This window comes from Ornithorhynchus anatinus, chromosome 5 (assembly GCF_004115215.2).
Source record: "Ornithorhynchus anatinus isolate Pmale09 chromosome 5, mOrnAna1.pri.v4, whole genome shotgun sequence".
NCBI classification, from domain to species: domain Eukaryota; kingdom Metazoa; phylum Chordata; class Mammalia; order Monotremata; family Ornithorhynchidae; genus Ornithorhynchus; species Ornithorhynchus anatinus.
The window spans coordinates 50451676-50478271 of NC_041732.1; the positions used below are offsets into that span (position 1 = coordinate 50451676).

General features: G+C 43.3%; 1 protein-coding gene across 3 annotated transcripts in view; it reads right to left on the minus strand.

Moving 5' to 3' along the window:
* The window catches only part of TLN2 (talin 2), a 488673-nt gene that overhangs the window by 362838 nt on the left and 99239 nt on the right, over positions 1-26596 (minus strand). The gene's annotated exons all lie outside the window — the stretch shown is intronic.

The following is a 26596-nucleotide window of genomic DNA, read 5'->3' on the forward strand; positions in this document are numbered from 1 at the left end:
CACTTACTATGTGCAGAGTACTGTACTAAGCAATAAGGAGAGTACTATACAATAGAACTGACGGACACAATCCCTGTTCACAACAAGCTTACAGTCTAGATGGGGAGATGTACAATATAAATAATTTTTATAATATATAATTTACAGATATTTACATTAAGTGCTGTGGGGTTGAGAGTGGGGCAATGTCAAATGTTCAAAGTAGAGAACTGAATTATGCAGGCTGGGCTATAGTGGGAGAACGGTAAGTAAATAATAACGAGAAAAGTAATGGGGAACAGAGCAGATGGAGTGCCATAAAGCTGATGGTAAGGAGTATGATGCCGAAATGCACAGGCAACCATTGGAGGCTTTGATCAATGTGGAAATTTGTGTGTAGAACAATTTTCTAGAAAAATGACTGGGAGAGCAGGATGAAATCTGGACTTGGAGAGGGGAGAGACTAGTGGCAGGGAGAAGTTGATATAGTAGTCAAGATGGGACAGGACAAGTGCTTGGACCTGCTAGGTCACCCACCTACCCGTCAAGCCTCTACTTTCCATTTGCATCAGGAAGTGTGTCAATATACATCATGGATTTTGATGGATTCATTATTTAGAGGCATCATGGTCTAGTAGAAAGAGCATAGGACTGGAAGTATGGGACTGATTCTAGACCCAATTCTGCCACTTGCCTGCTATGTGACTTTGGGCAAGTCACCCAATTTCTCTGACCCTCAGTTTCCTCACCTGTAAATTGGAAATAAAATATGTATTCCCCCCCTCACCTTAGAAAGGATATAGTGTGGGTGCAATATGGCCTAATGAACAGAACAGGGGCCTGGAAGTCTGAGAATCTCAGCTGTAACTCTGCTTCTCTATGCCTCAGTTTCTTCAATGACAATTCAAAATCTGTTTTCCTTCCTATTTAGGCTGTGAGTCTCATATGTGATAGAGACTGTGAGTTTATAACTACTCCAGGGCTTAGTACAGTGCTTGGCCCAGAGAAAGCGCTTAACAAATATTAGACTGTGAGCTCTGTATGGGACACTAAGTCTAACCTGATTATTTTGTATCCATACCAGCATTTAGCATGGAACATCCCAAGTGTTTAATAAATACCATTATCACTAGTACTAGCAGGTTACGTTGCATGAAGAGGGATGAAATTAGAGAGACGTTTTGAAGATAGAACTGACAGGATCTGGTGAATGACTGCATATGCAGTTTGTAAAACAAAGTGGGAGTCAGGGATAATGCCAAGATTGAGGGCTTGTGAGACAAGGAGGATGGAGATTTTGCTCACCTTGGTGGGAAAGCTGTAGGGAATCAATCATATTTACTGAGCGCTTACTGTGTGCAGAGCATTGTTCTAAACATTTGGGAAACTACAATATAACAGAGTTAGAAGACATGTTCCCTGCCCACAATTAGCTTATAGTCTAGAAGGGGAGTTGGTTTCATAAAGATTGCACATAACATTTTGGATAAAAAAAAAAAGGCTTCCCAAGTCAGAGTGCCCACCTATCCAACTTTCACTCTACTAGAAGAGAAGAGATGATTTGGGAGGGAAGACAAGGAGTTCTGTTAGATAAATACCACAAGGATAGTACCATTAAATGGAGGCTCTGTCATACATGAGCCAGGGAAGAAGGTTTAATCAATCAATCATATTTAAGCACTTACTGTGTAAAGAGCACTGTACTAAGCAAGTGGGAGAATACAATATGATAAAATTGAAAGACATGTTACCTGTCCACAAGCTTACAGTCTAGTGGATTCCTATAATTACTCAAAGGCCATGAAATCTTATTTTAAAACACTCCTGAAAAGGAGAAAAGGCAACAAAAAATGAACAAGTAGCGGTGCTAATATGGAGGAAAGAGGAGAACCTGAGAAAAATAAAAAGAAAAAGGAACTAATCTCAATCCTTCCTTGGAGATCATCATCATCTGAAGAAATTAGTGGTAAAATAAGGCAGACTGTGGAATGCCAAAGCTAGGAACCAGACCCGCCAGCTGGAAAAATCAGCAGCCAAGTTCAATCACTTCTCCCAAATTCAGGGTATTCTAGGTAAGGAAAGGCTGAGAAGTGGGAAGTGGAAAGAGGAAAAGCCAAAGTTTCCTTTCCATCCCACTGATAGAAGGCTTTCTTAAGGAGATTTAAAAGACTGAGATGGTGAAAGAATTTGGAAGTCATTTAAAGAGCCCTTTATTGTCACATCTAAAAGAAGTTAAGGAGAGAAATCAGTGACAAAATGTTCACTTGAATCAATCAATCATATTTATCGAGTGCAAAGCACTGCACTAGGCGCTTGGGAGAGTACACTACCAGAGTGGTAGACATGTTCCCTGCCCACGGCAATGTTACAGTCTAGAGGGGTAGACAGACATTAAAATAAATAAGTTATGGAAGCAGCATGACATAGCAGATAGAGCATGAATCTGGGAGTCAGAAGGTCATGGATTCTAATCTCAGCTTTGCCACACGTCTGTTGTGTGACCTTGGGCAAGTCACTTAACTTCTCTGTGCCTCAGTTCCCTCATCTGTAAAATGGGAATTGAGACTGGGAGCCCCAGGTGGGACAGGGAATGTGTCCAACCCAATTTGCTTGTATCCACCCAAGCCCTTAGTACAATGCTTGGCACACAGTAAGTGCTTCAATTCCACATGTATTACTATTATTATTACATAAATACTGTGGGGATGATGGTGGGGTAAATACCAAATGCCCAAAGTGCAAGTAGAAATCAATCAATCATATGTAGTGAGTACTTACTGTGTGTACAGAATGATACTAAGCACTTGGGAGCATACAACAGAGTTGATACAGAAGTTCTCTACGGTCTGGAGGATGAATTCTAATATAAATTTTCCCTACCTCAGAGACTTGCTGGGAAGATAAAATGAGAATATTGCTGCAAAAGTGCTTTAAAAAATGTAAATCTTATATAATTTCAAGCTATTAATACCTCATAATGAAGGACCATCCTCGTGTGTGTCATAATGTCATTAGAACCAACCAGTAGTTAACTTCATAGTCAGTGGTACCACACTAAAATAAAAAGGTTATCCTTCTTTCCACCTCTTTGTATATATTTTTATAAAAAAAATTCCAACTTATTCAATAGAGTGAAGAAAAGCCATCACAACAAAAGATAACCCTTCCTTGCTTCTCCGATATTGCATCCCAATCATTTCCTATCCTTATTTAGGCCAAGAAGAAAAAAAAAAGCCTAGAAACACAATAGCAAAGGGATTGGCTGTTCATCTATGGGATACAATCTGATTTTCCTCTCTTTGCATCCCAATCCCTCTTGGTTCTCGAAAAATGATTTTTGAGACTTTCCCTTCACAATACCAACCTCGAGGCACCACATATAACCATGGAGAATCCCAAACATATGCTCTACTTCTATCACCAGGCCCAGACAAGCAAGGCAGCACTTGAAAAGAAAATATATAAAAGGTGTACACTTACTCAGCTTTTCTTCAATGTATGTTTTAACTACGTATTGCACATAAAATGCTGTTGGGGAATTAGAACATGATCTTCCAACAAGTATCTATTTTGATACAGCATAAAGTATTGTCAGGGAGAAAATATGTCCCTTTAGACTGTAAGCTCATTGTGGGCAGGGAAGGTGTCTGATTATTGTTGCACTATATTCTCCCAAGTGCTTAGTACAGTGCTCTGCCCACAATAAGCATTCAATAAATATAAATTAACAGTTGTGTGCATGTGTTTGGAATCAAAGAAGCTGGATTTTTCCTTCCAGTGTTCCATTAATGGAAGGGTTGGAGAAGTTGGGGAAAGATGATGATAATAATAGTAATGGCATTTGTTAAGCACTTACTATGTGCCAAGCACTATCCTAAGCGCTTGGGTAGATACAAGGTAATCAGGTTGGACACAGTCTGTGTCCCACATGGGGCTCACAGACTTAATCCCCATTTTACAGATGAGGGAACTGAGGCACAGAAGTGAAATTCATTCAATAGTATTTATTGAGCGCTTACTATGTGCAGAGCACTGTACTAAGTGCTTGGGATGAACAAGTCGGCAACAGATAGAGACAGTCCCTGCCGTTTGACGGGCTTACAGTCTAATCGGGGGAGACGGACAGACAAGAACAATGGCACTAAACAGCGTCAAGGGGAAGAACATCTCGTAAAAACAATGGCAACTAAATGACTTGCCCAAGGTCATACAGCAGACAAGTGGAAGAAATGGGATTTGAACCCATGACCTTATTACTCCTGGGCCCGTGCTCTATCCACTACACCATGTGTTGACAGCTCTCCCAGCCATGGGTGAGTTGGGTCACCCAGAGATGTGAGTGAACTGGCAAGAAGATGGGGAGGAAGGCAACAGGATCAATCATTTTGCCACATCAAAAAACGTGCGTGTCACTAACCTGGCAGGAGCTAGCAGAAATACAACCTGAGTCATAAGCCTTCCTTACAGGAATGCTACTAACATTCGGGCTGAAGCAGAATTGGGGAAAAAGACTGGAAAGACAATTTTAGATGTTCACTTAGCTAACATTACTGCTCAGAGAACCAATTACTCATGTGACACGGTAGTCTGGGTGAGATGCCACTCTTCAACGGGTAACTACCCCAATTTACAGGAGGCTGGCTTTGATTTACAGCAAAGATAAGCTTACGAACTGCAGATGTTGGCGGGTAATATGCAACCTTGTGTGGGTAAAAAGTTGTGGATCTAGTTATTAACAATTCACAGGAAAACCAAGCAAAGACTTCAGGAACTGGGCTACCAAGATTCTCTGGTTTTAATCTGGATATAAAATGCAGCCCCTCGTAGAGGGCAGGTAGGTGTATTTATGCACACCTGGGGAACTCTAAGTTCCTTGAGGGCACGAATCATTCCTACTAACTCTGTTGTAATCTCCCAAGCACTAGGTACAGTGTTCAGCCAATGACAAGCACCCTATATATTCCCCCTATTGATTGACTGTCCAAGGCCAGAGAACCAGCCTGCATATGCCAGTTAGCCAGCTGGCCACCAGCAGCCAAGCTGCTCCTTCAGCGAGCCTGAGGCCGCTCCGGGATAAAGAGAGGGGATCACCAGCCCACAGTGTGGCTTCTCCTGCCCTTTTGGCAGGCTGGAGACCTGCAGGATTCCCATCAAACTCACTGGGCCTCATGCCCACCTGCCTGCTCTCCGGTATCTTTCACAGTTCTCAATGCCCACTTGCCCTGTCCCCTCCTGATTCCTCTCAGGGCAGTCCAAGCATCGAAGTCACACTGCCTCGGGGATAGCAGCTTTCATTACTATTATTATCATTTAAGCACCTCAGCCACTCTCCGCCATGCGCGCTACTGTTATGGTAAAATGAATCTTTTACTTTCAGCCCCCGTGCCCATTTAGCACCAAGCTCTGGAAAACAGAGCTCTCGTGCAAATGCAGTGTCCACCGCTAAGCATCTCACAGGCCACACTCATCTTCTAGAGCAGAACCATCCAAAGCCTGTGTGCCATAGTTAATGCTAAATGGCAAGGCAGGATCACTACCCTCATGGCTCCGTAATGCAGAGAATCCACTAGCATTGAAGCAATATTCACTGCATCAACTCATATCTCACCGGAATAAGGGAAGAGAATGAATGGCAGCAGTGTACTTAAAACTACGACTAAGATGACCTGAGATATGGGGACGGTGAAGGAGGACTATAGAACCATGAGAAAGGAGAACACACAAAATAAAAAACACAGTGACACAAAGTCTCATCAGCCTGGCCTAGCTGGCCACCATCATTGGTATTCATTGAGTGCTTACAATGTTCAGAGCACTGTACTGAGCATTTGGGAGAGTAGAGTACAACAAAATTTGCAGACACGATCCCTGCCCATTAGGAGCTTACAGTCTAGAGGTGGCCACAACTGAGGAATGACCAGCCTGACACACAACAGATGAAATGGGCCTAATGACCACACAATCCAGAGGCAGAAATGAAAATGGTACAAGGCAAATCATTTAGCAAATGCATGGCACAACATGAGAAACCCTCACAGATCTACACCGCATTCAGCCTTAACAGCTGCACTTGCACACCCTGTTATGGTCTCACCATCAGTAGCATCTTTCAACCTTGAAGGACCAAGCACATAAAACATTTAAAATCTTCACAAATGGAGAGATGTTTAAAATATATATTTCATGTTTTAAGCCTTTTACATATGAACATACATGGAGAAACTAAACTGAAAACATGTTCTATTTGCCCATGCTATTTCTAGGAGTTAAGAGATCTGAAATGAATGGGTTACCTGGAAATTTACCAACAAAAGAGGAAAGAACAATAGTGAAAGAAAAATTGAGCATTCATGAGAATGACAAGTCCATTTATAACCACGCCATTATACTTCATCCTGACATCTCACTGCTCATGCATCAATTCCCACTACTACTGTCAGGGAGCAAATGAAATGTGAGAGCTGAGCTTTATTTGTCAAAGCCATATTCAAATCAGAACCCAGGATGGTAAAAAAAAAAAAAAAAAAAAATCAGTGCTCAGATGTGTATTCAGATCAAATTGCCCTCTTTCCTTACCCCTTCCTTCTCCTCCCCACGTCCTCTCTGTCTCTCTCAAAGTACTGATTGTCTCTTCACCACAATAAGGAAAAGTTTTTTATCCTTCTTTAAATTTCCCTTCCAGACCCGAGGATATCTTTGCCACCGAAGCAACTTGCCTGCTTACCTTTTGATAGGAAGACAAGAATTTTCCCCTGGAAATTTGTGAGGGGATATGGAGAGGTAAAGGCTAATTATAAGGAGTTCCGGTGCAAGGTGCTATCTTTGATCTAAGCTGGGTGACGGGCAGCCATCCTTCTAGAGTTCATAATTTCAAAGCAACTGAAAAGGAGGTGCAGAGAGCAGCTTTAGACAACATTAACATCCTCTCAGGAGGAAGTCACCAGTTCAAGTGCTGCTTCTTGGCAAACTCTGGATTGGAAGTCCTTAGAGATTGGCAGTTGAACATAGTAAAACTTAAGCTACACTCCCTTTTCTGGGGAAAGTGTTGAGCAGTTTGTTTCGAAGTGAAAAGGAAATGGCAGCATACCAATACACTAAACAGTTCTCAAAAATGTTCCAAAATATGGCAAAACTTCACTAAGCAAAGAAAAACTGTTTGGGTTTTTCTTTAATAAAAGACAGTTTTCTTCCAGGTCTTCATTTTTCTTTTTGTCAGTTTCACCAGTTCATTATGAGCACTTGAAAACTACAGTATGCACAATAAAAGAAATTTTTAAATACAGCATATTTAAGCATATATTCAATTTTGCAATTATTCACTCAACCCTGGTGGTCATGCTATTTGTCCGTAGACTTGTTCCTCCTTCTGCTCTCCCTAATTGTAAATAATTGATGTTCATGAGCCTGTAATCCCCTTGCGCAAAGAGACCATGTCTTTTGATTCTGCTGAACTCTCCCAGCAGCCAAGTGACAAAGCGGGGATTAGAACCCAGGTCCTTCTGACTCCCAGGCCCATGCTCTAACCATCAGGCCACACTGCTTCACATTATTGATAATGTAGGGATATAAGCATTACAATTCCATCACACTGGAGTAATAGTAATAGTAATCTGCATAATTGTGAAGACTAAAGAGAATCTCTTTTGAAGAACGACATTTGATACTGCCACAAAATGAACAGTAAACACTGGGAAGACCCATCACGTCCAGAATTAGATTTCCATACCAGCTTCAAAAAATATCTAGCACAGGCAAATCTACTTCGGTTCAACAGTTTCTCCCAACAGAAAAATTACCGCTTCAGGGCATCCCCTTTATGGCCAAGAAGTCAGAATCACTGAAGTCACAATTCTAATCGCAATCACTCGCATGCTGGCAAAAAAAGTCTCCCATCAGAAGATGGTGGGATCATGGAAAGAATATTTTCTTCAAAGATCGATTACCATTATTTACATCCATAGAAGACCAAACCAAGAACTTTCTTTAAATTCACTCACACACACACACACACACACACACCAGAGACAGTAAAGATTATAATATGATCTAAAGACGTTTAATTCCAGTCTCAATGTCCCAAGGCAGGTTGCTCTCCTACAATGCATTTTATCTAACAAAATTAATCTAGCAAATGAGTTCTGAGTCTGCCTAGCAATAGTGGCTCCTGGGGAACATCTTTAATCTAGCTACTCCCCATCCTCCTCTCTCTCCAACCTCTCTTAACTGGCCTTCCCCCTCCCCTGGCTTCCACAGTGGATGAAAAACAACCAAGGACAACAATGTTCATGATACTTTTTCAAAAAGGAAGTCAAAATGAAAAGCCAGTGTTCATTGGAAATGCGATCAATCAAGGAATCTTATTTACTGAGTGTTCACTGTGTATGCAGAACACTGTACTAAGCACTTGGGAGAGTACATTATAGCAACACCACAGAGTTGGTAAACACATTCCATGCCCACAATGAACTTTCAGTCTAGGGAGGGAGAGAGACATTGATATAAATACATAAATCATGGATATGTACCTAAGTGCTGTGGGGCTACTCTAAGATATATGCCCTCTTTAGTTTCCAGTCTTTATGTTGTAAACTCCAAAGAAGGCTGTTGCCGTGATTTTGCAATTATCTTTGTTCAGCATCTACCACAGTACGCTATGCACCTGAGCTCTCAAAAACTGGATTCATACCATGTATACCCAACTGAAAATGTTGAAAATGTTCCCTCAGTTTCATCCCTTGGCCTAAATCTCTCTCTCTTACTGATATTACTGCATGTCCTTTTTTTCCACATTTAAGTTTGAACAGCATGGCCCGCTCTACCACGAAACACAATGACCAGTGGCTCTCGATTTCTCTAGCATTTTTATCTAGCTCTGGGGAGAGAAGAGCCCTGTGGACATCTGTCATCGGATTCACCTTCTACTCCGATTCTTTGGTGGAAGTGCAAAGCCAAATCCGCAGAGTACCATGTCCACAAATGAGCCTTAGATTCAAGGTTTTCACCTTTGAAAAGGTCATGGCCTTATCTGTTTGCCGTCACGGTTTGTGCTGATTTCATAATTTTTCGGCACCCCAAGACACACATGCATTCGTTCTCTGAAGCTGCACACAAAATGCAATTTTCTCTGGCACAGTTCCTCAAGAACAGAACCGTTTGGCAAAAGACGCTCATCCCCCTCAGGTTACCAAAATCTGAACAAACAAAATCCTGTTGACTTACAGACTGTGGCAGGGCCCTTTCTGACAGAAAAAGATGGCCAGAAGAATCTTGTTCGAACTGTCCCTAAACAATACTATCTTTCTTCCTCATCTCCAAAAGTTCAAGGGCAGTTTGCATGTTTAATAGTCAAGGAAAGAAGTGATTCCATTGAGGCAAAAATTCCTTTCCCAAGAGCACTCCCTTAAGAAGGAATTTCACACTGGGCCTAAATTCAAGTGAACATTTATGCACCAAGCATGTGACCCATGTCTGTGATTCTTTGCATATCGCAGCTATTTTTGAAGATACTTGATTGAATAAAATCTTTATACTGGGCTGCCCTCCGTACAGTGGTGAAGTCATAGTCCTGCCCTGAATAATTCAATTTGGTTCTGTCACAACAGGCTACAGTGTCACTGCTGTGAACTCCACAGCCTCCCAGCAACTTTGATTCTGTAAGATGACAGTGACATATTCAGGTCCTTTTACCCAGGAGGGCAGATCTTTCAGTCAGTCCTACCAGCTCCAATACAGACAACCTATGCAAATAATGCAGGGGCAGCTTTGGTCTTCCTTTCCTAATCCAGCTTCATCTGCATTACTGTGGTCAGGGAAGCACTGGAGGAATTCTGAAGGACTTGCAAGATCCTGTAAAAATCTACCCTTATCAGTAGCTTCCTTTATACTATCTTCTTTTCCAATTTCAAAACCCACTTTCACAGAAGATGTTGCTTTCAAGTCTGAGCCAATCTCTTACTACATGCAAACTTACAATAACCCAAAGAGTTTAAAAACCACATCAGCACAATGGAAGATAAGGTATCTACAAAAACCAATCCCAATGCATTAGCTGATCCAAAGTTCAGTCACAGAAGTTAATAAAGTCTTAAGAAAGAGGAAAATGGTAAGAGCTGTCACAATAGTATAACTTTGGCATGGATGACATTTCCTGAGCTTTCCCACAGACGGCGAGATCTGCAAACCTGGGCCGATCTTCCTGCCTCCTAGAAAAGATTTTTGTGCGAAGCTCACAGTTAACGTGAATGCAGATTTCCTCCAGAAGTACATAAATTCCTTTCAAATGTCACCAAATTTCTCTTAATGTTTATGTAATTCAGAAGATTGAATTCAACAGCCGTTCAAATATGACTGGAAAATAATATGCATAAGGACAAATGATGTATTAACACACACTTTATTTTTGACAGCATTTTTCACTGTTAAAAAAGCCAGATGATTTTATCAATCGCCAGCATTTAGTGAGTGCTTACTGTGAAGAGCACTGAAATAAGTGCTTGACAAAATACAATACAGCAGAGTAGGTAAACTCAATCTGTCCCCACAAAGACCTTATAGATTAGAGAGGGGAGAGAAAGATTCTAAAATGAATTACAGTCCAGTTGGGTTGAAGTAGAAGATCAGAGACGAAGGAAAGAGTTGGGGGAAGAGGGAGCAGTCAGGGCTGTTCGGAATCATTCATTCAATGATATTTACTGAGTCTTTACTGTGTGCAGAGCACTTATCTAAACACTTGGAAAGTACAATTCAGCAACAGAGACAATCCCTGTCCAAAACGGGCTCACAGTCTAGAAGAACGATGATATTTGTTAAGCGCTATGTGCCAAGTACTGTTCTAAGCACTGGGGTAGAGATGAGGTAATCAGGTTGTCCCACGTGGGGTTCACAGTCTTAATCCCTATTTTACAGATGAGGTAACTGAGGCACAGAGAAGTGAAGTGACTTGCCCAAGGTCACACAGCAGACAAGTAGACGAGCTGGGTTTAGCACTCACATCCTCTGACTCTCAAGCCTGTGCTCTTGCTGTTAGGCCATGCTGCTTCTCTACCCATGTAGAGATGATAGTTGAAGTCTTGGGAGTGAATGAATTCTCCAAGGAAGTGAGTGCAAACAGAAAATAGAAAGGGACCCAAAACTGAGCCTTAAGGTATCCTTACTGTCAGAAAGTGAAACGCAGAGAAGGCCGTGAAAGACACATATGGAGAGGCCAGAGAGATAAGAGGAGAACCAGGAGAGGACAGTGTAAGTGAAGCCAAAGTTGGATAATATTTCCAGGTCAAGGGGGTGATTCACAGAGTTTAAGGCAGCTGAGAGGTCGAGGAGGATTAGGATGGCATAGAGGCCAGTAGATTTGGCAAGACGGTGGTCAGTGGAGACCTTTGAGAGGGCTGTTTCTGTGGAGTCAAGGGGGCAGAAGTCGGATGGCAGCAGGTCAAGGAGAGAGTGGAAAGTGAGGAAGTGGAGGCAGTAGGTGTAACACAATTCCTAGAGGAGTTTGGAAACCTTAGGGTAGGGGGGAGATTGGGTGATAACTGGAGGGTGCTGTAGGTTCAAGGGAGTTTTTCTTAGGATAGGGGATACATGGGCATGTTTGAAAGCAGTACGGAAGGAGGCAGGGGAGACTATGGAGAGAACAAATGGCTCTCTTGCAACATTTAGTCCTTGCATTATATTAGGGGTGGGGACCATATCAATCATTCTGACATACTGCCCAAATGCTTCCAAAAGTGCTTTGCCTATTTAAGTAGGCCTTAAATATATACCACTGATCGACTAGTTGCACTTCCCTTTCAATGGTTCCTGAAGAGGGGAAAGGATTTGGTTTGATATTTAATTCTTCTTTTATGTGTTGTTCTTTCTCTACTCTCTCACCTGTTCCTAATCTTATCCACCACTGGCCAAAATTATAACCCCCATGCCAAGATTATGGGTTCTGTCTTCAATTTTCGTGTTTTCAGTATATTCACGAGTACATTTCAGCTCTTTGCACAAAATGGGCACTCCACAAACATTACTAGAAAATACTAAATAAAATATTACCCCTCTATCATTGGCAATGGAATGCTAGGAGGAAGTACGATGGAGGACTCTCTATTCTACTGCCAGTGGGTACTATTTTTCCTCAATTCTTCATTTGTTTCCACCAACCCATTACGGTTTTTCTCATACACAAACTGACCCAAGTCTCTCCCGAAGCTACTAGCATTTTTGGCATGTACAATTTCTTCTAGGAACAGATTCTATGTTTACCACTTGCTTTTTGTTTTAATGTGATCCCTTCTCAGTCTTTGTCCTTTAAGACTGGAGTCCTCAGCTTTTCTGTCTTGGTCTCAGGTGGCAGGAAATAAGTCTACCGACTCTGTTGCACTGTACTCTCACAAGCGCTCCTCACATTGATCTGCACACAGTAAATGGTCAATAAATACCACTGACCGATTGATAAGGCTTCTCCATCCACATGATCATCCCACTTGCCCTTCTCAGTACCTTCTCTAGAGCTCTTCTGCCCTTCCCAAGACGCAGTGCATCAAGCTGTACATGGTATTCTGGGAATGGGCAACATACGGTTTTACAAAGTGGCAAAGTGTTTCTTCTTTGATTTTCAATAACCTATCAAATGGTGCTGGGGCATTTTGGTGTGTTTTTCTGGATTGTGTCATGGATAAAAACAGAATGCCAGGCAACTGCTGAGTTAGGATACATGCTGAAAGCGCCACCCAAAATTCCAGGACTGAGCTGGCAGGCCCTGGGTTGTTGGAACAGGGCATATGGCAGCTGGAACAGGACAAAAGCGAAACCACCATTATGGCTCCCCTACCAGCCTGCAGACAGTTCTCGGGGCTGAGGCTGGTCAGTCACAGCTGCCACCTGCCTAAACATCACTGGGTGCAGCTAATGCCTTTACCTAAAATATCACCCGTATCACCCAAGCATTGTCCAAGACAAGACAGTGCCCTTGGATGAGAGAAAAAGAGTGCCAAGACTGATCGTGAGCACTATGTGCTCACCAGGGGCTATGCCCAACCTGCTGATCGTCTATCTACTCCAATGCTCGGTACAGTGCTTGGCACGTAGCAAATGCTCAAATACCACAATTATTAGTGGCCAAGTTATAACTGCAGAAAAGACAAGTAGCAACTGAACAAGGTCCAGCAGACATTCCCACATTTTCTTCATTACCGAATGCCACCGCTCCATTAATGAATCTCTTTCCCCATCATCTCTCCATCAATCCCCCTTTCCCAAGTAATTCTACATTAATTAATTCTACATTCTACATTGAGAAGCAGCATGGCTCAGTGGAAAGAGCATGGGCTTGGGAGTCAGAGGTCATGAGTTCGAATCCTGACTCTGCCACTTGTCAGCTGTGTGACTGTGGGCAAATCACTTCGCTTCTCTATGCCTCAGTCACCTCATCTGTAAAATAGGAATTAAGACTGTGAGCCTCACGTGGGACAACCTGATTACCCCAGCACTTAGAACAGTGCTCTGCACATAGTAAGCGCTTAACAAATACCAACATTATTATTATTATTACATTAGATGTTTTCAAAGAGGACTGAATTTTCAATAAATTCACCCTTTCTTCATCCCACCTCCAATCCCCTAACCCAAGGAGCACAGTACTCATTTTCATATGAATGTTTTGAAGAAGGCGTTATTGTTAATAATAGTAACAATACTATTTAAGCACTTATTCTGTGTCAAGCACTGTACTGGGCCGTGGGGCACACACAACATGATCTGTTTGGACACAGTCCTTGTCCCTCTCAAGGCTCACAATTACGGAGGGAAGGGGAACAGGAATTTAATACCCACTTTACAGATGAGGAAACTAAGGATTGAAGTAGTTAAATGACTTGCCGAAGGTCACATAGCAGACAGGTGAGAGCCAGGATTACAACCCAAGTCCTGTGTCTTCCAGGCTCGTGTTCTTTCCACTAGGCCATGCTGGTTTTCTAAATAAAGCTAATATACTAAGAGATCATCAAACTGTGTATTTGTTAATTCCTTTCAATTCCCTTAGATTTTTCTTGAGACAGTTCTTTCTTATAACATTAAAATTGTTCTTTACCATTATAAATTTCATGCACTGGACCTGAAAACAGTAAAACAGAAGATTAAGTTTCCTAAACTAGAAGCGTTAAGGACATATCTAATAGGAAATGGACAGTTAAGCTTCCCATGCTAATAGGCAACTTCACAGCTAATATTTGGGGGTACAATGAGGCATCTATATATGGAAAGGTCTTATCGGAAGGAATGTGACAGTATATTATTATACTGTACTATCTCAAGCACTTAGTACAGTACTCTGTACACAGTAAATGCTCAATAAATACGATTGACTGCCTGACTGACATAACCCAGTGGCACAGTTTGGATCCATGACAATGTATGACACTCTTCTGTATTTCTTTTAATGTTTTTGCTTCTGGTAGGCCAAGCAACAGCAGCAGAAGGTTGGCAGCAGAAAGTGGTCTATACAGGCGGGTACATGGACACACAGAAGCAAGGAGGTATGTGGATGGGGAACTCCAAAAAGACACAATTTCACTGCGGAGTTAAAGCCAATACAGATCTATTCTCATTCCCAAAACTTTGTGACGTGGTTTCACTCTTTTCCTCTGGCACTGTCAAAGGAAGAGAGTAGACATTCATTTTACTCATTCAATCACGTTTATTGAGCACTTACTGTGTGTAGAGCATTGCAATAGTAATAATTACAGTATTTGTTAAGCTTTTACTACGTGTCGAGCACTGTTCTAAGCGCAGAGGTAGATACAAGGTAATCAGGCTGGTCACAGTCCCTGTCCCACAAAGAGCTCTCATTCTTAATCCTCGTTTTACAAATGAGGGAACTGAGGCCCAGAGAAGTGACTTGCCCAGGGTCACACAGCAGACCTGTGGCGCCAGCCGGAATTAGAACCCATGACCTTCTGAGTCCCAGGCCTGTGCTCTATTCACTAAGCCAAACTGCTTCACTTTTAAGCGCTTAGCATAGTACTAAGGACATGGACTCTTCACTGCCAGCAAGATCCTAGCCAGAGGACCCCTGGACCGGCTATTATAGAATATGGTCCCGGATTCACCATGGGCTATAGCATGGCTCAAGCAGATATGATCTTTACTGCATCTCAGACACAGCACAAGTGAAGGAAACAAAGAGCACTGAGACGCTACAAGATTTTCCCAGACCTTACAAACACATTTCATACCATCAGTCTTGTCCCGTCTTACGCTGTCATCTCTGACCCATAGTGACTCCATGGACACATCTCTCTCAAAACACCCCAGAACGCTCTATCTGCAATTATTCTGGTAGTGTATCCATAGTTTTCTTGAGAAAAATATGGAAGTGGTTTACCATTGCCTTCTTCCATGCAGTAAAATCGAGTCTCCACCCTCGATTCTCTCCCATGCCACTGCTGCCAAGAACAGGTGAGTTTTAACTTGTAGCAGATTGCCTTCTATTCGATAGCCACTGCCCAAGCTAGAAATGGAATGGGTATGTCTCCACTTGACTCTCTCTCCCATAGCCAAGACTGAAAGACTACTAGAAATTCTCCGGTTGTGATCCCTGAAAGGGGATACCATCAGAAGGGTTGTTTTATTCAAGATCTTTAGATGATTCTCATTTGGAGATGGGATTAAAGAACCTATTTCAACATATAATCTACCTTCCTGTCTACAACTTCTAGGAGAGGAGAGTTCTGGAAGTCTTGGGGCACAGTGGGTGTGTAAGGGCTAAAGAAAGGAACTGTGAAAGCAGTGAAAATTTACCATTCAGAAAGGGAAGAGTTTAACATATGTAGACAATTATTCTATAACAAAGGACTGTGTTCCTGACAATCACGCCTCACAGAAAATGTATGTTGAATATACCCACTTCTCAATCACTGCCATGCTCGGAACTATTTCTTTCAACACCACGCTGTGCTCTATGCAGTCAGACTTGTGCTGTCTGAAGAATGTTCGCTAATTCTTCATTCTTTACCGGAGCTCTATCGAAAGCACAAAGTGAAGACGTGCATTGGACAAGAACTGACAATACTGCAAAAAACAGCCCTGCTAATGAGTATGGTCCAGAAGCCCAACACTTGAAAATCCAGGACTTTGAAAAGATAAGCAGCAGGCAGGTGGGAATTCTACTAAAAATGGAAACTGTGATCTCCCGTGGCACAAGTATGTCTTCGGCACACTGATGCTAGATGCCATCCAAACTTGTAAATTGGCAAGTAAGAGATTCTGTGACCCAAGTGTTTGCTTTTTAAAATTGGTGGCAAGGCTGGTTTAGAGCAGAATTCTGTATTCTAAGGCTGTAACCTGCTGTCTCTTATCTATCAATCGATGATACTTATTAAGTGCTTACTATGCACAAAGCACTGAACTAATCACTTGGGAGAGTACAATTCTACAGATGTGACAGGTACATTCCTGGCCTCAAAGAGCTTCCAGTCTAATTTTTAACATTTGCTTAGTGCTTACTATGTGCCAAGGCACTAGTACTAATCATCGGGGTAAATAATAATGTTGGTATTTGTTAAGCGCTTACTATGTGCAGAGCACTGTTCTAAGCGCTGGGGTAAACACAGGGGAATCAGGTTGTCCCACGTGGGGCTCACAGTCTTAATCCCCATTTTACAGATGAGGGAACTGAGGCACAGAAGTTAAGTGACTTGCCCACAGTCACACAGCTGACAAGTGGCAGAGCTGGGATTCGAACTCATGAGCCCTGACTCCAAAGCCCGTGCTCTTTCCACTGCGCCACGCTGCTTCTCCAGCGTAAATACAAGCTAATCAGGTTGGACATAATCCATGTCCCACTGGGGCTCATAGTCTTAATCCCTATTTTACTGATGAGGGAAATTAGGCACAGAGAGGTGAAGTGACTTGCCCAAGGTCACACAGCAGACAAGTGGCAGAGATCAGGATTAGAATCCAGGTCCTCTTGACTCCCAAATCCAGGCAGTAACCGCTAGGGCCATGTTATCTTCCTTCTAAAGTTCCCAAATTTGAAGTGACCCATTGAGGATCTATGAGTTGCAAGGTGTGGAACAGGGATTTAAAAAAAAAAAATTCAGCCTGGTTTTATTAACCCACCCCTTTCAGCACCATCAATCTGCAAACGATTGGGAACTGTCTAGGAACGGATTTCTTAGATCTTCACCTACACATCTATTATCTTGTCGGCCGTGACCTTGTCAAAGTTGCCATTCCTGACTCAGAGATAGAAGAGAGTGAGGAAACAGCATTAGGGTGTAATTAGTTACTTCAGAATTTATTACCGCTTGAAGCGGTATTTTTCACAAATTGTTTTCAGGCTGGATGTTTCCCGTAAAGCAGGCTAGCCCAGGTTCTTCGAAAAGAAACCAGAGCTCCTTTACCAAATTACTTAAGAAAAAAAAAGTTTCCAAAGTATTTTCCACTCATCTATACATTATTGAGTCCTGAGGCGCACATGGCAAACAAATAATGCCTCTTCCACTGTCTTGCTATTTATCGCAACACTGCAGTCCTGGTCTATTGCATTTGCAATTGATGGTTGTTAGTAATTCACTCTTGCTGCTTTCTGCATCTGCTTCCTGCTATTTAAGACTGTGAGCCCTACACGCAACAGACTTATGTGTTTGGGCTGATGACCTAATATCCACCCCAACACAGCGCTTGGCACACAGTAAGCTCATACTAAGTATAATACTTCACCTAGTAACTATGGTATTTATAAGTGATTACTTTTGCAATGGAGTAAGAGCTGCAGTACCAGCACAATAATAGGAAGGGTGGGTTTATTTATGTCCCGTGCTCTGGAGGAAATGAAAAGCATCTTTTTCGGATGCTGGCCGGTGGGAAAACAACCACACTGAGTTGAACCTACTGCGGTGCGTGACTCCTAGAGTGCCCCTGTAGCCACGATCCGAGTCTGAGTGACTGATTGAAGCCCGATCTTTCCAGAGGGTAAGAGGTCAAGAAATGGAGTTTTGACTAGTGACAGGGTGGGTCAAAGGAGGCATCGACGTCCCAGTGTCCATATGGGCAGGACCCGGGCACAGGATCAACTGTGATAGGAGCCTGCTGGACACTTCAGAGAAGTGTCTTTAGAGAAGCAGTGTGGCTCAGTGGAAAGAGCCCGGGCTTTGGAGTCAGAGGTCATGGGTTCGAAGCCCGGATCTGCCACTTGTCAATCCCACAGTCATCACTTAACTTCTCTGTGCCTGAGTTACCTCATCTGTAAAATGGGAATTAACTGTTAGCCTCACGTGGGACAACCTGATTCCCCTGTATCTACCCCAGCACTTAGAACAGTGCTCTGCACATAGTAAGCGCTTAACAAATAACAACATTATTACTTCAGTCAAGTGGCTACCAACAGCAACGCTATCTTCACTGAAGCTGAGAAACATACACTGATACACCCTCGTGGTCTCCCTATCACTCTCCATCCCTTCTGTGTCACCTAGGCACTTGGGTCCAAAACCTCTAAGAACTTCGACATTCATCCCAACCCCACCCCTACAGCATTTATATCCATATAACAATAATAATAATTGTGGTATTTGTAACTGGCACGCGCTGTACTGCTAAGCTCTATAGCACCTTGGGAGAACTATTCTTGAAGAGTTAAGAATTTGTCTCGAAAAGCTACTTTTCCTTAAATCTCTGTGATTTTTAACAGAGTTGCTATGTCCAGAAAGAGTAGATATATATTTTTCTCCTACCCTGCTCTATGTGCAGTCACCTGCTAGGTCAACAAGCCTAATAATAGTAATAGTAAAAATAATCATAATAGTAATTATAGTATTTAAGCGCTTCCTATGGGCCAGGCACTGTTCTAAGCAATAGAGAAGATACAAAAAAATTGGGTTGGACACAGTCCCTGTTCCATGTAGGACTCTTAATCCCCATTTTACAGACAAGAGAACTGAGGCATAGAGTCAGTCATGGATTCTAATCCCAGCTCTGACAATTGTCTGCTGTGTGACATAGGGCACATCAATTCACTTCTTTGTGCCTCAGTTCCCTCATTACGCACTTCCCAATATAGTTCCCAATACAAACACTTTTAAGCCTCTCTCCACACTGGGTCTATATTGAAGGGCTAAAAAACTCCACCCACATCATCCTCATACTCAACAACAGCATATGGGGCACGTGGAAAGACCTCAGGCCTGGGATTCTGAGAATCTGGATTCTAATCTTAGGTCTGCCAAATGCTTGCTGTGTGTTCTTGAACAAGTCACTTAACTGCTCTGTGCCTCAGTTTACTCATCTGTAAAACTGGGATTAATTCCTACTCCCTCCCATTTAGACAGTGAAACCCAAGTGGGACAGGGACTGTGTCCAACCTGAGTATCTTGAATCTACCCCAGGGCTTAGTACACTGCTTGACATATAGCAAGCACTTAAATACCATTAAAAAACAACAACAATACATAGAAAAAGAAGAGGCCCCATCCTACCCTCAAAAGACTACAATCTAATGGGCTATCCTACAAGTCTATATTGCAAGAAGAGAAACAAATGTCCACATGAAACAATCCAGTTATAGATGGTCTCTTTGAAAGAAGATTTGGTTGAGGATCAGGTGTGCTAATCTTATGGCACTCTCCCAAGATCTTAGTACAGTGCTCTGCAAAGTAGGGAGCAGTGAATACTACTGACTGAAAGACCCACACTGCTTTATTCAATCATTCCATCATATTTAATGAGCACTTACTGTGTGCAGAGCACTGTTCTAACCACTTTGGAGAGTATAATATAACAATAAACAGACACATTCCCTGGCCACAATGAGCTTACTGTCTAGAGGGAAAGAAAGAAATAGTATCTTCAAGGCAGGGAATGGGTCTACCAACTCTATGATATTGTACTCTCCCAAGTATTTAGTACGGTGCTCTGCACCCAATAAGCGCTCAATACACCCCACTGATTGACAAAAACTACACGTAACATGAACTCACAAAGTGCTTTACCTGACAGTTATGCCAATGAAGCAGTGTGGCCTACTGGATAAGAGCACGGGCCTAGGAGTCAGAAGGACCCAAGTTCTCATCCGGGCTCCACCACTTGTCTGCTGTGTGACCTTGGGCAAATCATTTCACTTCTCTGTGCCTCACTTACCTCATCTGCAAAATGGAGATTAAGAGTGTGAGCTCCACATGGTACTGTGTCCAACCCGATTACCTTGTGTCTACCGCAATGCTTAAGAACTATTATTTTTAAAAAAGTTACTGTGGGAGAAATAAACAAATAGATCTTCCTGACTAGAAAATCTCAAAAGAATTTGAATTTTATTCAGATTATAAGTCACTTTACAAAAACAGGAATACTGTTCATTAATTTGATTTTGAGGCAAGAAATCAAAGAGAAGCTATAAGCACAGTTGGCTTCTGCTACAGCTCCATAGTTGGGTTCCTGTAAAACCCCAGGATATGGGAAAATTGGGTCACTCCCATAAACGGCATTTTTTTGCTACAAATTCCCATATTGTTGCCACGTCCACCATGACCTAAACACCTTATAACCTTGGGACTCATCGTTATCATACTGGATTAAATATAAACAGCTCTCTTATAACGAGGTGCAAACCTCGCATTAAGCAAAAACTCTTGCTGCAGTGCTCACCCATTCTGACACCCGGCACATGCTCACAAACAGTTTCTTTTGACAGCTTGGCATGCTGTCTCCCAACGCTGCCTCATTCCCTAGCAACCCTCTAGTCAAAACATGTAATGAAAGCGTGAGTCAAGGCAAAACTGGATGTACGGTAGAGTCGCAGAAACACAATACAGAAAGGCTGAGGCTAAGGCTGGGAAGTACAGCAGTACCACATCTATTCATTCATTCAATAGAATTTATTGAGTGCTTACTATGTGCAGAGCACTGTACTAAGCGCTTGGAATGAACAAATCGGTAACAGATACAGTCCCTGCCCTTTGATGGGCTTACAGTCTAGTCTAAACTAACACCACTGATAGGAAAACTACCCTTGCTTCCTACACTGAATCTGCCTGCATCAACCTGTGGATCATGTCATGCTCCAGACAGGCTGGCGTTGTGAGGGCATATTCTAATAACCGTTTATCCAAATTGTGTCATGAAACCATGCATTATAGCAGATTTGGCCAAATTCCAATCAACTCTGACACCATTTCAGAAGCTGCAGAGAAAATCAGTGCCATTAGTGCCGAGAAGCAGCAATTGCCTACTAGAAAGAACACGGGCCTGGGAGTCAGAGGACCTGGGTTCTAATCCCAGCTCTATGCCTGCTGTGTCACTCTGCATAACTCACTTAACTTCTCTATGCCTCAGTTTCTTCATCTGCAAAATGGGGATCCAGTACCTATTCTCCCTCATAGACTGTGATTCCCCTGTGGGAGAGGGACTGTAAAGAGCTACACTGTGAGCTTGGTGTGGGCAGGGATGTGTCTACCAACTATGTTATACTGTACTCTCCCAAGTGCTCAGTACAGTTTCTCTGCACACTGTAAGCACACAATACATATGATTGGGAGAGAACAACATAACAGAATAGCCATGATCCCTGCCCACGAGAAGCTTACAGTCCACTGGGGGCCCCTAGAAAGATAAAAATACAGCAAAAGGAACAAAAAAATCCCTTCAGAATCCCTGATAACCTCTTCTGGACAGGCAAGGCATGGTTATGGATTTGAATCAATCTACTGTAATCATGCTGGCCTGTCTCATCTCCTGCACCGGGCATTCTCCGAATGAAGTGGGGCTCTGAATCCACAGCCAGAAACATCCAGGTACCATCGGAGGAATTCTACCGGGCTATCCACAGAGAGAAAAGAGCGACTTACCCTGCAGTTCCTGACAGACTAGAAAAGCTGCAGAGAATATGCCCGTGGGCCACGCCGGGAGCAGCATGGATCCAAAGAAATGTCAATTCAGTTATATATACCCATACCGTTCGTTATTTATAGAGCATCTTATCATCACGGCAATCCAGGCATTCTTGAGATAGTCTGCCTGCTAAGCACTGAATTATGGGTAGTGGGGGACTCTATTAGTCAGGTGACACCCATGAGCCTTCGTAACGATGGCAAGACAAGTGGCTGAACTCAGGTGTCCCCTCTAATTTACAACCTACGATGTGCTTTCTGTGTTTCCCGGAGAGGATGTTCACAGCTCCTCGGTCTGCTTTTTAAAAATAGGCTAAATGAATCACGTACGTGAATGATCTAATTCCTAGATTACACTTACACACGGTTCACCCACAAACGTCAACTTTAGCACGTGATTTATTTGGACCTTTAATTAGCAACAACACAACAGCTCTTCCTGCTCAACCCTACCAGCAGTAAAACTGCAACCCCGACACATGCTCCGTGCTCGACTTGGGTCACCCTGGCCAGTTTCCCAGACATCCATTTCAACGGCAGCTGAAGTCACCGGGCCCCTCCCCAAGGAGCTAGGTGATATAGAAATAGATTAAACCGAATGCAGACGATTCAGGGTCAGTAACCAGGGACCGATTGTGTTCAAACACTGAATATGAAGCAAAACCCCCGAAACAGAAAAAACAAAAGTTGCAGACAGATGATTTGGCTGTGGCCCACATCATGCTGGAATTACATCATCCTCGTTTCCCCCACTTTCTACCAACTGGTCCATGGAGCCTCTCCTCCTGAATTCTGCCTCCAAAGGAGAAATAGCCCAGAAGGAGGAAATCAGCATCTTCGGCATTATCCCAGCCAGCTATCTCCTCCAACCCCAGCCACCATCTAGCCTTCCCAGTCTCTGAAAGCTTCTATTCTGCTGCGATCAGCACCTTAAGACTGCTCTGAGAGGGATGGAAAATATCTCATCGAAATTATATTTCTATCGTCTAGGATGGGTTTCATTCTGTAGCCACAAGGGCAGGGTTTCCCGACGTCAAAGGCACAAAATAATATAACTCGACCGGTCACAGAGCCTGGATCTATGGCTAAATGCAAATCTTCTATGCAAATAGGCAGTAGAGTGGGTAAAAAAGGACAAGAAAAGCCACAAACGAGCTCAAAGTGTGGTAGGCTTCTGATCAGGGGAGAGGGAAGAGCCGGGAGAGCTAAAAGCCACAGGACCAAGATTCAGACAGAGAATTAGTGAATCATATTTACTGAGTGCCTTCTGGGGACAGAGAGCTGTACTAAGTGCTTGGAAAGACACAATATTTGGCACAAGCTTAAATTCTTTAGAGGGGGTCAGTGAGTACTAATGAGGATAAAGAAAATGAGCCCAGCATAAAGATACAAAGGCTACTCTGACGTGCGAGTGTACAGAGAGGGATTCTGACAGCATACACTCTCCGAGGATGATCAGGTGCCAGTTGTATCATTGCAGTTGAATAAGCAACTCAGTTCCCATTTCCACCTATTATAAATTTACAAAAGAGCATGAGGCCGGGAGGAAAGAAACCTGGGTTTGCATCCCAGCCCTGCCGCAGGCCTACTGTTAAATCTTAGCAAGTCACTTAATTTCTCTTTGCCTCAATTTCCTCATCTGTACGTTATTAAATGACGATAAGATACTTACTCTCCTTATATATTAAATTATGGGACAGGAACTTGGCAATGGAAGGCAGATAATAGTAATAACAATGATAATAGTCCTTGTTAAGCACTTACTATGTGCCAAGCACTGTTCTAAGCACTGGAGTAGATACAAGGTAATCAGTTTGGACAGTGGCCCTAACCCACACAGGGCTCACCGTCTAAGTAGCAGGGAGGAGGATTTAATCCCCATTTTACAGGTGAGGCAAATAAGACATGGATAAGTGAAGTGATTTGCCCCAGGTCACACAGCAGATGTGTGGCAGAGCCAGAATTAGAAGCCAGGTCCTCTGACTCCCAGGCCTGAGCTCTTTCCACTAGGCTATGCTGACTCTCCACCTGATATAGCACTATCAATGCTACCTTCACTGGTTTTACCACAGCTTTTGTGTCTTCAGATTTAACTGAACACATACTTGAGAGAATCTGCCCCAGGATTACCCAGTAAATCAAAGAGCAGTTCAAAAAGATCCCACGACTCCAGCTCTCTGTTCCTTGGATGGAGGGAGATGACTGCATGGAATGACTTAGTGACCATCACTCTTCCTAGTGGATCCTGGAGTAGAATACCTAACTTCCAGACATCTGAGTCATATTCTCCAGTACGAGGTCAGGCACAATAGGGCCGGCTGCTTTTAAATCCAGCTGCGTGACTCAAGACTGGATTGACTGAAACACAATCCAGGGAATTCAACGGTCCACTCGGATAACACCTTCCCTCCTCCCCCAATCACCTCGTGTGCTGATGTGAACCTCCCTTTGATAAAACATGGGTTCCACTGTCTCAGGGAAACCTGGCTGGTTTGGGATATTACTGCCAACTCAAATCCACTGAGCTGTCAAAGCTTTCCACCTACACAGCGGGAGCCACTTGACTGATTGCCTCCGATCTCAGGAGGACCATTAAGAATATTTTTGTCATTGAAATATTTCCTTTGGAAAAACGTGGTGAAGTTACTGCCTGGACTACTAGATTGGGCTTCTAGAAGACTGTGAACCCCACATCTTACTCCTCAGGGAGAGTGCCTTCTGAGCACAACGCCCATCTCTCCCAAATGTTTCTTCAGAAAGAAGTGTGTGTACTCAAAGTACCCCCAAATGCACACAGAAGGTACAAATAATAATAATTGTGGCATTTAAGTGCTTACTATTTGTCAGGCACTGTACTAAGTGCTGAGGTGGATACCAGTAAATCAATTGATGATAGTTATTAAGCGCAGCACACTCTACTCAATACTTGGATATGTACAATACTGGCGGGTGACATGATTCCTACCCATAAGGAGCTAACAATCTTCTGGGGGAGACAAACTACAGACATTACAATACACTGCAGATACTGGAAGCAACAGACTTTAGCCCTGACATTTCACTCCTCTAGTGCTAACCTTCTCCACGTGCTTTGATCTCATCCCAGAACCCTGGCCCATGTCCTGCTTCTGGCCTGGAATGCCCTCTCTCCTCAAATCCAACATTGACTCTCCCCACTTTCAAAGCCTCACTGAAGGCACTGAAGTCCTTCAAGAGGCCTTCCTTGAATTAGCCCCCACATTTCCTCATCTCCCACTTCCTTCTGCATCGCCCCTCCCAATCCCACAGCACGTGTATGAATCTATAATTTTATTTATTGATGTCTGCCTCCCCCTCTCTAGACTGTAAACTCACTGTGGGCAGGGAATGTGTCTTTATCTAACCTTGGCTTCATGAACTCCGTCCTCTCCTGGTTCTCCTCATCTCTCTGGCCGTTCATGCTCAGTCTCCTTCGTGGGATCCTCCTCCCCCTCCCATCCACTAACTGTAGGGGTTCCTCAAGGGTCAGTTCTTGGCCCCCTTCTGTTCTCCATCTATACTCACTCCCTTGGTGAACTCATTCGCTCCCATGGATTCAACTATCATCTCTATGCAGATGACACCCAATTCTACATCTCCTCCCCTCTCTCTCCCTCTCCCTTGAGGATCGTATCTCCTCCTGCCTCCAGGACGTCTCCACCTGGATGTCTGCCCACCACCTAAAACTCAACATATCTAAAACTGAGCTCCTTATCTTCCCTCCCAAACCCTGTCCTCTCCCTGATTTCTCTGTCACTGTGGACGACACTACCATCCTTCCCGTCTCACAGGTCCACACTCTGCTCTTTCACCCCACATATCCAATCCGTCACCAAAACCTGCCAGTTTCAACTTCACAATAACGCCAAGATCCACCCTTTCCTCTCCATCCAAACAGCCACCTTAGTGGTACAAGCTCTCATAATATCCTGACTGGATTATAGCATCAGCCTCCTCTCTGATCTTCCTTCCTCCTGTCTCTCCCCGCTCCAGTCTATTCTTCATTCCCATTGCCTGGATCATCTTTCTACAGAAATGCTCTGGGCATGTTACTTCCCTTCTCAGACACCTCCAGTAGTTGCCTAACAACCTTCGCATACAACAAAAACTCCTCACTCTTGGCTTCAAAGCTCTCCATCACCTGGCCCCCTCCTAACTCACCTCCCTTTTCTCCTTCTACAGGCCACTCTGTACACTCCACTCTTCTGCCACTAACCTCCTCACGGTGCCTCGTTCTCGACTGTCCCGCCGTCGACCCCTGGCCCACGTCCTGGAATGCCCTCCCTCCTCACATCCGCCAAACTAACTCTCTTCTCCTATTCAAAGCCCTACTGAGAGCTCACCTCCTCCAGGAGGCCTTCCCAGACTGAGCCCTCCCTTTCCCTCTGCCCCTCCTCCCCCTCTGCTCTTCCCCCTTCTCCTCCCCACAGCACTTGTGCATATTTGTATATATTATTACTCTATTTTATTAATGATGTGTATATATCTAGGATTCTATTTATCTTGATGATATTGATGCCAGACTACTTGTTTTGTTGTCTGCCTCCCCCGTTTAGACTGTGAGCCCGTTGTTGGGCAGGGATTGTCTCTATCTATTGCCGAATTTTACATTCTAAGTGCTTAGTACAGTGCTCTGCACATAGTAAGTTCTCAATAAATACGATTGAATGAATGAATGAATGTGTCTGTTTATTGTTGTGTTGTACTCTCCCAAGCACTTAATAAGTGCTCTGCCC